Source organism: Vicugna pacos, chromosome 23 (assembly GCF_048564905.1).
Source record: "Vicugna pacos chromosome 23, VicPac4, whole genome shotgun sequence".
Taxonomy (NCBI): domain Eukaryota; kingdom Metazoa; phylum Chordata; class Mammalia; order Artiodactyla; family Camelidae; genus Vicugna; species Vicugna pacos.
In genome coordinates, this window is record NC_133009.1 from 33,834,049 (window position 1) to 33,848,815 (window position 14,767).

Below are 14,767 nucleotides of genomic sequence, written 5' to 3' on the forward strand. Positions count from 1 at the left end.
TGAGTAACTTGTGGCTTTTGAGTTTAATCTCCTTGGAAGCACTGAATATGCCATAAATGTATGAAGAAAGAAAAGAGCTGTTTGCAAGACAAATCTGCTTTCTATATGCACACCTTAAGAGTAATAAAGCAACTATCAAAAGTAAACATTTTAGGACCTTTAGATCATTTTAAAAATCTTATGACAGTAACAAACATATTTTGAATATCTCTGAGAAATTAAAGGCACAATTTCAAAGTCCATTTTATTAACATTTTAGTAGCATTGACTTTGTGTTATGCGCGCACACTTTGCATTCTGTTTATGACACTGAGCAATTTTTGTGAAATTGTCTCATATATATGTATGTCCACCATTTACTTGCAAATATGAACTAAGGAATATCATAAACGTCTGAACTCTGTATTCAGGGAAAAATAACATCTGTTTAGAAGAAAATAAAAAGTTTCATAAATGTTTCAATGGACTTAAGATTATATTGCTTTATGCTATTTTGCAGTCACCAGTTAAAATATATGTGTATGAATGTGGAAACTTCATATGTTTTAAATATCACAGAAAGAGAAAGAGAAAAGAAAGAGGGATATAAAGGATATTCACATAAAGGGAAAACCATTATATTCATTTGCAGATTCTTGTTTGTTATTAATAAAGTACGATAACTGGGAATCACTAAAATGTAATAAGAGTACTAAGATTTATAAAGTTAACCAATTACTACAAATTATGTGGCTAAAACCACAGGCTATGTAGAAATTTTTAATGATATTAATCCACCATGGAGCATTCCACCTATAATTCTGATAATGCTGAAAATTTAAACTGCCTGTATGTAACACTGACCTTAGTATTTTTCCAAGAAAGTCTTGCTCAGGAGGATTATACTATAAACCAGTAGATAGCTTCATTGCTCACTTTGAGAACTTCCTAAAAATCAAGTTATCTGACTGTTCAAACAGACATTCCCAGAGGAACAAGTTGATGGTATGGACAAACAAAAATCTGCTAGGAACAACAGATCACTTCCATGGGCAAACCACTGACGTATCAAAAACAAATTACTTAAACAAGAGTCCCTTGAAAGCCCCCTACATCGCTATGTCCATCAGTCCTAAACATTCAGTAGTTAAAGAAAGAGAAGTTGCCTGCAGTTCCAGTCCGACGAGGATCAAACCATTAGCCACTGCAGTCACCCATGGATGTACCCTGAGGGGGATTCAGGCTGGAGAAAGACAGGACTCACTCTCGGCTTTGGATTAACTGGGCTCTTACAGAGTTAAGATGTATATCGAAGGAAAACATTTCAAACAACCCCAAATTCGTGCATCTTCCCATACACAGAAAAGCACAAAAATCGTTAACTCGAGATCTGTGATTAGCAGTAATCTTTTGATGTTCGACTACATGACTCTTTTTTTTCAGGAGGAAAAAAAAAAAGAAAAAAATATATATATCCCAGCTCCGTCCTCACCTTGCTCCCCCCTTACCTCCCAGCCTTCTGAGAGGCTGCCTCCCAGGCTGTAGTTCTCAACAAGGTCCTCCAATGAGGCTTAACTCACAACTTTCATGTGGTACATTTTAATTTCATTCAACAATAGCAAACCCTTTGATCATACTCCCACACTAAACTAACATAACTAGAACCAGCCACACCCAGAACCTAAAACCCTGCAGGGCACACTTCTGATGCTCTGCTTCAGACTTACCTGAACGCCCTGTCAAGCTGATGTCCTTCCTTACAGCAGGAGGTAAACTCGGTTTTCCCCGATCAACACATTATCAACATGTTTTTCTCGCCGTCTGTCAGGGAATCGACAGTTGAGAAAGTCAAGGTGGTATCTGTACCGCAGGGTAGTATTTATCCGTATTTGTCTCAAGGGTCTTCTATTATTTTTGGTTGTGGATGATCAATGCTCTTGAAATATACTATAAAATTATCAGCTATGCATCATTGAATGATTTGTTTCTAATGTAAAAACTAAGGATGAATTCTCCTTACTCATGATTTCAAAATTGTGAAAATCACTCACGCAGCTATCATATGCTTAGGAAAAGTGTTATCTAAGTCTAAGTACAATTAGGACCATAAAACTGTCAAGTGAAAGTCTTTCTGTGGATTATGACCCCTTTTATAAAGGTTACCTTCCTCTATACTGGGGGGACACCGCCTCATACTTAGATTTTGGGAAACGCATGAAGGTCCAGAGATCATGAAGCAAACAGGAATTCTAAAAAAATGTGAATACGTAGAAATTGAAGGAACCTTTACAAATAATGCGTTTTAGGGAAGCAATTCGATGTGTTAACGACTTCCTATAATGGTTGAATGGATCAATTTAAACGTAAAACACATGTTAACAAAGACAGAACAGAGAATACTCTACTACATCTGACCACAATCACAGCTGCCTTCACATTACTCTTAGCTTAACTAAATGTTAGACAGGTTTTTTCCTGTCAGCTGACTTCCTTTCCTTCAAGCCCTTACTTCAAAAAACTTTCAGTGGTACATTTTTTCTTTGTCTCTTTGAGAAATAAATCTTCTTCCAGCCCCATGTCAGTTTTAAAACCCTTGTCTTCCTCAGTGGTCTGGGAGTCATCCCTTTGAAATGTAATCAACGAGGAAGGGAGTACCCTTATCTTCTAGTTTCTGTGGGAGGGAAGAACTCTAACTTCTAAAAGCTGCGATTTACAAATATGGTTGGCCTAATCACAGAGGAAAACATTTACAAACTCAGGAATGTAAGCAAGATTAACTGCAAGTCAGTGTTTCTATTTCATTGGGTTGATAAAATTCTAAAGAGGAAATTTTCTACAACAAATACAAACTGTAGAAAATCAAGGCTCTGCTAGGCATGGTAAGCATTCAAAAGAAACCCGAACCGTAAATCCACAATGTTCTAAAACAAATATAGGATTACTCATTAATCAGTGAAATCCAAGGAGACAGTAGATGAAAAAATTGGAGTGTATAACATTCATACAAGTCCACTATAAATATATTTCCCTCTTTCCAAATTTCCCCTGGAAGTTCTATCTTTTCCTTAAAACTGACCCAATTCTCCCTTGCCCGGCTCTCTTTCTAACTCCTGTACCCTGACCCTCGGTTCCTTAGGAACAGTTTCCAGAGAACTAGAGCTCCCTTACGTAAACTTAAGAACGTGCTACTTCGCTTTTCCTTCATTTCACTGATGAGGCCAAAATGGTGGAAGAGTAAAACACATTAAATATCCATCTTGGAAGACTTTGGACTCACAATACTCTGAATAATTGTTCTTAATAGTTATTACTTTCAGATGAATAATTTCTCCTTAATGAATATTCACTGAAAAGCTTCTCATAAATAATAGCATTTGTATTCATATTCATTATTATTATTATATTCACATTTATGGTCTAAAGTTGATGAATGGATTAGTTTTAACATCTCTTTCTTTGATAGTATAGTGAAAATAAGGAGATACCAAAAGTAGGAAGAAATTCCGGCTGCTAACTTTAAACGAATGGTAATTAAAAAGCCTATGAGGCAATAAATATGAATAAGTTAGTGCGTTGCATATCTTAGCCAGTTTAGACCTTCATTTACCATAACTGTTACCAAGCATCTAGTGATCTCACTCCCACAAGTTCCTTCATCGCAAGGCATCTTCTGGATTTCTGACAGTGATGTTTACACAGCAACATTCAGATACCACGACTTTTCGTTAAAAAAAAAGCCATGACACATCAAGATAATAGAATGCTGTAAAATACTTTAAAATTCACATTTCACAGAATATTTCATAGAAGGAAATATGCTAACATAAATTACATAACAAAAAAGCAAGATAACCATAGTATATTGAGGAGGATGACATTTTGCATTGCAAGAAATGTCTAAAAAAATACACAAAAACAAATAGCAATTACCTGTGTTGATTGCTATTTTGAATGATACTTATGTTACTCTTGATTCTTAAATATGCTTTGAAATTTTTTATAGTGATCATGTCTTCTATGATCAGCAACTTCCTTTTCATAGGCAATCAAAATCTTTTCTGACTTCAAGAGATAATAGGAACTTTTGGATAATGAATTGGTTAAGATCCATCTGACCTTTAATGAATTCTGCTTCAATTTTTTTTTCTACATCAATGAAATTTTTTAAAGAATTTATTTTTGTAGAGCATTTTCAGGTTTACAGCAGAATTGAGAGGAATGGACAGATTTTCCCACATCCCCCTGTTCCCACACATGTACAGCCTTCCCCCTTATCAACATCACTCACTAGAGTGGCATAATTTTTTTTTTTACCAACAAGGAACCTATATTAAAATCATAGGCACCTAAAAGTGCATAGTTTATTTTAACATTTCACCTTGTGTTGTGCATTCCATGGGTTTGGACAAAAGTATAATGACACACATCCACTATTATAGTAACATCAGAGTATTTCACTACTAAAAATTCTGTGCTCTGCCTATTCATTTCCCTCAACCCCTGGAAACCACTGATCTTTTTATTGTCTCCGTAGTTTTGCCTTTTCAGGAATGTCATATAGTGGCAGTTATACAGTTTGTATTATTTTCAGTTTAGCTTCTTTTACTCTATAATATGCATTTCAGTTTTCTCCATGTCTTTTATGTTTATTTATTTATTTTTATGGAAGATAATTTACAATGTTGTATTAATTTCTGCTACACAGCATAATGATTCAGATAAATATATATATATATATATATATATATATATATTTCTTTTCATATCCTTTTTCATTATAGGCCATTACAAGGTATTGAGGATCATTCCCTGTGCTATACAGTAGGACCCTACTGCTTACCTATTTTATATATAGTAGTTAGTATCTGTAAATCCCAAACTCCCAGTTTATCCCTCCCCACCCCTTTTCCCCCCGGTCACCATAAATTTGTTCTCTATGTTTGTGAGTCTGTTTCTGTTTTGTAAATAAGTTTATTTGTGTCCTTGTTTAAGATTTCACATATAAGTGATATCTTGTGGTATTTTTATTTCTCTCTCTGCCTTACTTCACTTAGAATGACGGTCTTCAGGTCCATCCATGTTGTTGCAAATGGCATTATTTCATATTTTTTTATGAATGAGTAGTATCCCATTGTGATACACACACCATAACTTCTTTATCCAGTCATCTGTTGATGGACATTCAGGTTGCTTCCATATTGGCTATTACAAATAGTGCTGCTATGAACATTGGAGTAAATGTATATTTTCAAATTAGAGGTTCCCCAGATATATGCCCAGGAGTGGGACTTCTGGATCATGTGGTAAGTCTACTTTTTTTTTTGGTAAACATGATTTTTTAATCTTTATCATAGGTATCATTTATTCACAAAATTTCTGTGAGTTGGAAATTAAATAATCGATGTAGAAGTACTCAGGGAAGTTCTAAGTACCATACATATATGAAAGGATTAGTATCAAAAATTTTTTGTAGCTTGGACAATAACTCTCTCAGTCCAGTGTCTCAGTATAGAACTCATGGTATAGTGGAATGTACACTCTGTGTCAACAGACCTGGATTCCAATCCAGGTTTTTTCACTAACTGAGTGTATGACTGAGAAAACCACGTAAGCTCCATCATTTTCAATTTCCTGATCTGATAAACCTGTAGAACTCTGAGAGGAAGGGAAATAGGACAACTAAGTTTTGATCAATGAGAACAGCCTAAAAGACTGGATACAGTCACTGGGACTCTTTGGTCAAAAGTGACAGAAATCTAGCTTCAAATAGATTATCTCTAGGATCTGCTTTAGGCTTCAAAACATTGATGTTTAGTATTTCTTTGGCTTTTATTAGGCTTCGAACATAATGTGGTTAAAATTTTCCTTCACCTAGGAGTCTACTTTTAAGAGCATTTGTGTATCAGGGTGAGTAAAAAAAAAAAAAATATATATATATATATATATACACACATATATATATCTATCTTTCTTGAAAGCATGGCTGGCCAAATGAATCAAGGATACAGGCAAGCACTGAGAGTGGGTATTAGGGCAACAATGTCTGATGCCAGGCATGACAGAACCGACTACCAGAGCCTGTTTCTGGTCACCCAGTTCTTCTACCCAACATACCTCCTAATGCTTGCCCTCCGGTAACATCATGAAGGTCACAGCTGCAAAATTTAGACTCCAGGGGTATGTGAGACAGCTCCCGAAATACTTTTAGTTTTTTAAGGAATCTCCTCTCCCTGTCTTTTCATGGCTTAATCATTAATTTCTTTTTGTTACTAAATAATATTCCACTTTCTGGATATACCACAGTTTATTTATTCATTTGCCTTTCTGAAAGACATCTTGGTTATTTCTGAGTTTCAACAATTATGAATAAAGCTTCCATAAACATCTTTGAATAGCTTTCTGTGTGGAAATAAGCTTTTAATTCCTTGGGGTAAAAGCAAGAAGCAAGACGGCCAAATCATATGATAAAAATATGTTTCATTTTGTAAGAATCCATCAAAATTGTCTTCCAACCAAACTGTCTTCCGTTTTCCATTTCAACAAGATGTCTCATTGGTCAACAGCCTCACAGCATTTGCCATTATCAGTGTCCCAGACTCTGGACATTCCAGTAGGTATGCAGGGGTACCTCACTGTTGTTTTCAATTTGCATTTCCCTAAAGACATATGATTTGGAGCATCTCTTCATATGCTTATTTGCCATCTATCTGTCTTCTTTGGTGAGGTATCTGTTAAGATCTTAAGCCCATTTTTAATCAGGTTGTTTATTACTTTACAGTTGAGCTTCAGGAATTCTTTATGTATTTTGGATAATAGTCATTTATTACATGAGCCTTTCACTCAGTCTGTGGCTTATCTTCTAATTCTTTTGGTATTGTCTTTTGCACAGAAGTTTTTAATTTTCAAAAAGTCCAGTTTATCAATTATTTCTTTCATAGGTCATGTCTTTTGTGTTTTATCTAAAAAGACATCACCACAGTGTGATCATCTAGGTTTTCTCCATGTTATCTTCAAGGAGTTATAGTTCTGTATTTCATTTTTGCATGTATGTGTGTGATTCACTTTGAGCTAATTTGTGTAAAAAGTATAAAGTCAGGGTCTAATTTTTTCATTTATCTATTTTTTTCCCATGGGATGTCCAGTTTCTCCAGCACCATTAGTTGAAGACACTATATTAATTACATTTTACTGCACTGCACTTTATCAGAGATCTGTTGACTATACTTCGAAGGGTCTATATCTGGGCTTCCTGTTTGTTCCATTGATCTATTTGTCTAGTCTTTTACCCATACCACACTGTTTCGGTTACTGTAATTTATATTAAGTCATGAAGTTGGGCGGCAACAGTCCTCAAACTTTGTTCCTCTTCTTCAATATTATGCTGGCTATTCTGAGTTTTTGCAATAATTTTTTTCAGTCCATAGAGTGTCAGGTACATTGTCAACTTCATCTGCAGTGTGTATCAATTATAATGGAGAAGGCAATAATATATCCAAGATAGATATAACTTGCTTATGAAGAGAGGAATTACCTGGAATCTCAAAAAATTGTCCCTCTGCTGTGTATTTAACATTACAATTTTGTTTGTAATGTTAAGTCTTTCTCTATTGAGTTTTCAGTGAATATAACACAGAGGAGAAAGAAATATATTTTTGCCAAGACCCCAAGTGTTTCAATCGAGGGCTGCGAGATAGGGAAAATCTGAGTTATCTGAAATACCTAAGACCTGTATGGTCTGTTTACTCTGAGGAAGAGGTTAAGCAAAGGTGGCACTGTAAAGTAGGACCAGTAGTACCTATCTCTACTGCAAATTGATGAGGTTGAATTTCCATATTTATAGACAATTCACCTTGAATGTTTAAGGGTAAGGCAGAGTATTCAGCTTTTTTTTTTCCTTCCTTGCATCACTCTCACTGATTTTAATTGAGGTATTTGTCTTTGTCTTGTTTCTTATTTTTAAGATTGGCAATATGTTTTCAAATGTCCTTTTTCCGTACAATGTCTCTAAGAGTCTTTGTCAAGAGGTGGTTTGTTAAGAAGTGCAGTACCATAAAGGGGGATATTGATGGGAATACAATCATAGTTGGAGATTTTAACACTGCATTAACATCACTAGACAGATCTTCCAGACAGAAAATAAACAAGGCAACAGAGAAATTAAATACTACAATAGAAAAACTAGATTTGGTGGATATTTTCAGAGCATTACACCCCCAAAAAATAGAATATATATTCTTTTCAAGTGCACATGGAACATTTTCCAGGATCGATCATGTACTTGGACACAAAAGAAACCTCAACAAATTTAAGAAGATAGAAATTATCTCAAGCATCTTTACTGACCACAATGCCATGAAACTGGAAGTCAACAACAGAGAAACAAAGGAGAAAAAAAGAAAAGCATGGAGATTAAACAATATGTTATTGAAAAAACAATGGATCAATGAGGAAATCAAAGCTGAAATTAAAAAATACCTTGAGACAAATGATAATGAAGGCACAACCACTCAAAACCTATGGGACACAGCAAAGGCAGTGCTAAGAGTGAAGTTTAGAGCGATACAGGCCTTCCTCAAAAAAGAAGAACAATCTCAAATAAACAAGTTAACCCACCACCTGAATCAATTAGAAAAAGAAGAACAAAAAGCCCCAAAAAGCAGCAGAAGGAAGGAAACAATAAAGATCAGAGAGGAATTAAATACAATAGAGATTAACAAGACCATAGAAAAAATCAACCAAACCAAAAGCTGGTTTTTTGAAAAAGTAAATAATATCGACAAACCTCTGGCCAAACTCACAAAGAAGAAAAAAGAGAGAGCACAAATTAGCAAAATAAGAAAGGAAAATGGAGAAATTACAACAAACAAAATAGAAATACAGAATATCATACGAGAATATTATGAAAAACTATATAGAACCAAACTGGATAACCTAGAGGAGATGGACAAGTTTCTGGAAGCATATTGTCCACCAAAACTGAATCAAGAAGAAACTGAACACTTGAACAATCCGATCACTAGAAAGGAAATAGAAATAGCAATTAAAAGCCTCCCTACAAATAAAAGTCCAGGACCGGATGGCTTCACCGGGGAATTCTACCAAACATACAAAGAAGAACTCATACCAGTCCTTCTCAAACTCTTCCAGACGATTGAAAAGGAGGGAATACTCCCAAACTCATTCTATGAAGCCACCATCACCCTGATACCAAAACCAGGCAAAGACACTACAAAAAAAGGGAATTATAGGCCAATATCACTGATGAACATAGACGCCAAAATCCTCACCAAAATTTTAGCAAACAGAATCCAACAACACATAAAAAAGATTATACATCATGACCAAGTGGGGTTCATCCCCGGGACACAAGGCTGGTTCAACATACGCAAATCAATCAATGTAATACATCACATCAACAAGAGAAAGGACAAAAACCACATGATCATCTCAATCGATGCAGAAAAAGCATTTGATAAAATTCAACACCCATTTATGATAAAAACTCTCGCCAAAGTGGGTATAGAGGGAACATATCTCAACATAATAAAAGCTATATATGACAAACCTACAGCCAGCATAGTTCTCAATGGTGAAAAACTCAAAAGCTTCCCACTAAAATCTGGGACAAGACAAGGATGCCCACTATCACCACTCCTATTCAACATAGTCCTGGAAGTCCTAGCCACAGCAGTCAGGCAAGAGAAAGAAATAAAAGGGATCCAAATTGGAAAACAAGAGGTAAAAGTGTCATTATATGCTGACGACACGTTACTATATATAGAAAACCCTAAAAGGTCCACAAAAAAGCTACTAGAGCTGATTGAAGAATTCAGCAAGGTAGCAGGTTACAAAATTAATGTTCAAAAATCAGTTGCATTTCTTTACACTAACGACAAATCAACAGAAAAAGAAAGTAAAGAAACAATCCCCTTTAAAATAGCACCCAAAGTAATAAAATATCTGGGAATTAATCTAACCAAGGAGGTGAAAGAATTATACACAGAAAACTATAAACCATTGATGAAGGAAATTAAAGAAGACTTTAAAAAATGGAAAGATATTCCATGCTCTTGGATTGGAAGAATCAATATTGTTAAAATGGTCACACTGCCCAAGGCAATCTACAGATTTAATGCAATCCCTATCCAATTACCCAGGACATATTTCACAGAACTAGAACAAATCATAATAAAATTTATATGGAACCATCAAAGACCTAGAATTGCTAAAGCATTACTAAAGAGAAAGAAAGAGGCTGGAGGAATAACTCTCCCAGACTTCAGACAATACTATAGAGCTACAGTCATCAAGACAGCATGGTATTGGTACCAAAACAGACATATAGACCAATGGAACAGAATAGAGAGCCCAGAAATGAACCCACAAACTTTTGGTCAACTCATCTTCAACAAAGGAGGCAAGAATATATAATGGAATAAAGACAGTCTCTTCAGCAAATGGTGCTGGGAAAACTGGACAGCAGCATGTAAAGCAATGAAGCTAGAACACACCCTTACACCATATATAAAAATCAACTCAAAATGGATTAAAGACTTAAACATAAGACAAGATACAATAAACCTCCTAGAGGAAAACATAGGCAAAACATTATCTGACATACATTTCAAAAATTTTCTCCTAGAAGAAATAAAAGCAAGAATAAACAAATGGGACCTAATGAAACTTACAAGCTTCTGCACAGCAAAGGAAACCAGAAATAAAACAAGAAGAAAACCTACTGAATGGGAGAAAATTTTTGCAAGTGAAACCGACAAAGGCTTGATCTCCAAAATATATAAGCAGCTCATACGACTCAATAAGAAAAAAATAAACAACCCAATCCAAGAATGGGCAGAAGACCTAAACAAGCAATTCTCCAAGGAAGACATACAAATGATCAAAAAGCACATGAAAAAATGCTCAATATCACTAATTATCAGAGAAATGCAAATCAAAACTACAATGAGGTATCACCTCACACCAGTCAGAATGGCCGTCATTCAAAAATCCACAAATGACAAATGCTGGAGAGGCTGTGGAGAAAGGGGAACCCTCCTACACTGCTGGTGGGAATGCAGTTTGGTGCAGCCACTATGGAAAACAGTGTGGAGATTCCTCAAAAGACTAGGAATAGACTTACCATATGACCCAGGAATCCCACTCCTGGGCTTGTACCCAGAAGGAAATCTACTTCAGGATGACACCTGCACTCCAATGTTCATAGTAGCACTATTTACAATAGCCAAAACATGGAAACAGCCTAAATGTCCATCAACAGGTGACTGGATAAAGAAGAAGTGGTATATTTATACAATGGAATACTACTCAGCCATAAAAACCGACAACATAACGCCATTTGCAGCAACATGGATGCTCCTGGAGAATGTCATTCTAAGTGAAGTAACCCAGAAAGAGAAAGAAAAATACCATATGAGATCGCTCATATGTGGAATCTAAAAAAATAAAAACAAACAAACAAAAACAAAGCATAAATACAGGACAGAAATAGACTCATGGACAGAGAATACAGACTTGTGGTTACCGGGGGTGGGTAGAGGGTGGGAAGGGATAGGCTGGGATTTCAAAATTGTAGAATAGATGAACAAGATTACACTGTATAGCACAGGGAAATATACACAAAATGTTATGATAAATCACAGAGAAAAAAATGTGACAATGAGTGTGTATATGTCCATGAATGACTGAAAAATTGTGCTGAACATGCTGAACACTGGAATTTGACACAACACTGTAAAATGATTATGAATCAATAAAAAATGTTAAAAAAAAAAAAAGAAGTGCAGTACCTGCCTATTGGATCAGCCAGACAGCAGCCTGTTTGGACTCATATCTGATTTCGTTTTAAAGTCCTTTCATACTATTCTGCCAAGTTATGTAGTTCAGGTAAAGAGCTATTTTTCATTCTAATTCTGTTTGTGAATTAGTCTCCAATTTCAGGTGAAACTATTGACAAAATACGATGAAAGCACTAACATTGTTACCTTCTTTTAACTCTCAAATATCATTGGAAGTATATTCTAGTCTGTCTCAAAATTCTACAGTCTAAACTCCTCTGTTTGCATGCTGAATGATGGTTCAGTCTGTTGTCAGTGACAACAAACTACTTGAAATGCCTTTGGAATTACAGACTGGGACTCTATTTATTTCCTTAGATATTGTACTACATGTAGGTTTTCAGAGATTAGTTTTCAAGTTGTAACTCCAGCATCAACATATATTTCTGTTGAGGCATCATGCAAAGATGTATATGTCTATTACATTTATCATAAACCTTCTCCTTTAAATAAAGGCTTTCTTGGTTATAATGCCAAAACATAAAATTCCATCTTCTCTTTGACTGCAAACTAAGTTTTGATTCATAAACAGAGAATAATAAGAAATTCCTTGAAGATGTCTTATGAATACATTAATTTTAGTGAATATCTCCTATCAAAGATACAGGCAAACAAAAGCTACACAATTCTGACATATTTTTTATGCTTAATCAATCTAATATAAAATGAAATAGTGGCCTGATAAAATTTTACAAATTGGAGAAAAGCTGGGGGTGCTAGAATCTTGAAATAGACTGTTTCACTAAGGAAAGGAAGAACCAATAACCACTTTCTTGATAGGAATTCCTCATTAGATATGGAAACCCTTTCTAAGAGGGGTTGTTGCTGTTCCTTTTCCTGTCAGCATGCTGTTTGGGGTCAGGAGGTGTATGTCATTTTCCCCTTCCCTCTCTCTGCTATGTAGTCTAGAGAATACTCTGCTCCATGTTCAGCCTGGAAAACTCAAGCTCTTCCTTATACTTTCCATGGACTGATTTGCAGGGATAACGTATGACAGCACTGAAAACAGCAAGGAGGAAAGGGGAAGAGGGGGAATTAAATATGACTCTTCCTCAGGATCTCTGCACCCCAAACCTACCACATTCTTGGGTCTCTAGACAACATTTTTTGCTTGGCCACTTACATTTGTTATCATGTGAGTGTTTACAAAGAATTCATTGATACTAGATACCCTCTAAAGGGTAGATGAATCGTGCCTTTTTATGTATACCCAGATGCACCACTCAGATATATCCCTTTAGGATTCAACATAAATAAAAGAGAAGCAAAGAGGGACATGAGAGTGGACAGTTTTCCTGTCTGGTATCATGTCTACAGTCCTGACCTCTTTCATAAGCATCAGTGGCCCATGTACAACTCTCTAAAACCTTCATCCTGTCAACTAAAAGGTCCCAAATGTAAATTTTCATTTTCCTAAAGGGATAATTCTCTCAACCCTTCCCTTTCCACTAGATGCATGGACTCAGTTCTCAAGCTAAAATTTGAAAATTAATTGATTTCTCCTTTTGCTTTCTCCTCTATAACCAGAGATTGTTTAATAAGAGTGGAAGCGACACCTTATAGAAAGGATGCTGGCCTTTCTAATGATTCAGACACTACTGCTTCCTTGATGCAATATCGAGACATCTGGCGTGTTCTGGCGGAGAGTGTTCAATGTGATTGAAGGGAGACACTTGGGAAGCTAAAGACAGTGATGACTCTATACAGCTGGTATCCATGCATTTTGCTGTTTTAAAAGCCGACATAGTTCTGGAGATAAGTAATGGGTGAATGTCACTGCTAAAAGTCGTCTGTCATAGCCCTTCTGGCCTCACCTGTACAACATGTCTTGAATCTCTACTTCTCTCCATCATCATGGACACCACCCCATGCAACACCATTATTTGCTCTCCCTGTTAGAATCCCTGCCCACCTCAAGGGATATCTACCACAGAGCAGCAAGAAGTGTCTCCTCAATAAACAAATCAGATCATGACATTCTCCTGATTAAGACCTTTCTAGGACTTTCCTTTGAGATCAGAATAAAATGCATGTTTTCCCTTTGCCAACACATTCTTACTTTATTCTGACTTTGTTGTCTTCAACTTTCACATCCTACCACCCCCTCACCCATTCACTATTATTCAATCACACTAATCTTATTTCTCCTTCTAGACCTAACCAAATCCATCCTTACTTCATGACCTTCTACACTTCCCCAGGCCATTTAAGGAGCTGGCTGTTTCTGTACTTTGAAGTCTTGTCAAAAATGTCACTGCCCTACAGAACATACTTCCGATCAACTCATGAGTTATTTTCTATTACATTTAGCTGTTTATTTCATTCATGGCATTTATCAAAGTTTGATTTTTTTTTAGTTTTGTATTTTCATTTTTATGGTCAGTGTTTCTCAAGAACATGTTGACACATTTATGTGAGGGAACTTACATTGTTTCTACAGCTCTACTCTGAATAACCACACACTAGAAACTCAATAAATTCTTTTTTAGTAAAAGAATGGTTATTTTTGTTAACAGTATGAAAAACAAATCTTCTCACAACCTCCAAAATGAACAAATTATACAATAATGACATATTACCAGACAGTGCATTGCCATCTTCACTGTTTTCACTTCCAGTAGAAATTCTAGCAAGTTTCTTTTGTAATAAAGTTACCCTTGTGAGAAACAATTGAATAGATACTAGCAGGAGGAAGTGAGATGAAAATTAGGACCCCTGAAATCTATACACAACATTGACTTTTAAATGGTGCCTAAACTACATGGAATTCTCCTTCACAGGATAATTATTCAGACTGAGTGATTATTCACTGAATCTGAGTCTTTTCATCTGTCCCAAATGCACTGACTTTAGAAATGATTTTGAACATAGTTACTGAGAGTTATGGGGAAAAAGAAAGCATGATTTCTGTCACAGTGTTTCCAGCACTTGTA

General features: G+C 35.7%; 1 long non-coding RNA gene across 2 annotated transcripts in view; it reads right to left on the minus strand.

Moving 5' to 3' along the window:
* The window catches only part of LOC140688791 (uncharacterized), a 151,709-nt gene that overhangs the window by 99,486 nt on the left and 37,456 nt on the right, over positions 1–14,767 (minus strand). For both annotated transcript variants that reach the window (XR_012063614.1, XR_012063615.1), the window contains exon 2: positions 1,707–1,800. This is a non-coding gene — a long non-coding RNA (uncharacterized lncRNA). The remainder of the gene's footprint in view (positions 1–1,706; positions 1,801–14,767) is intronic.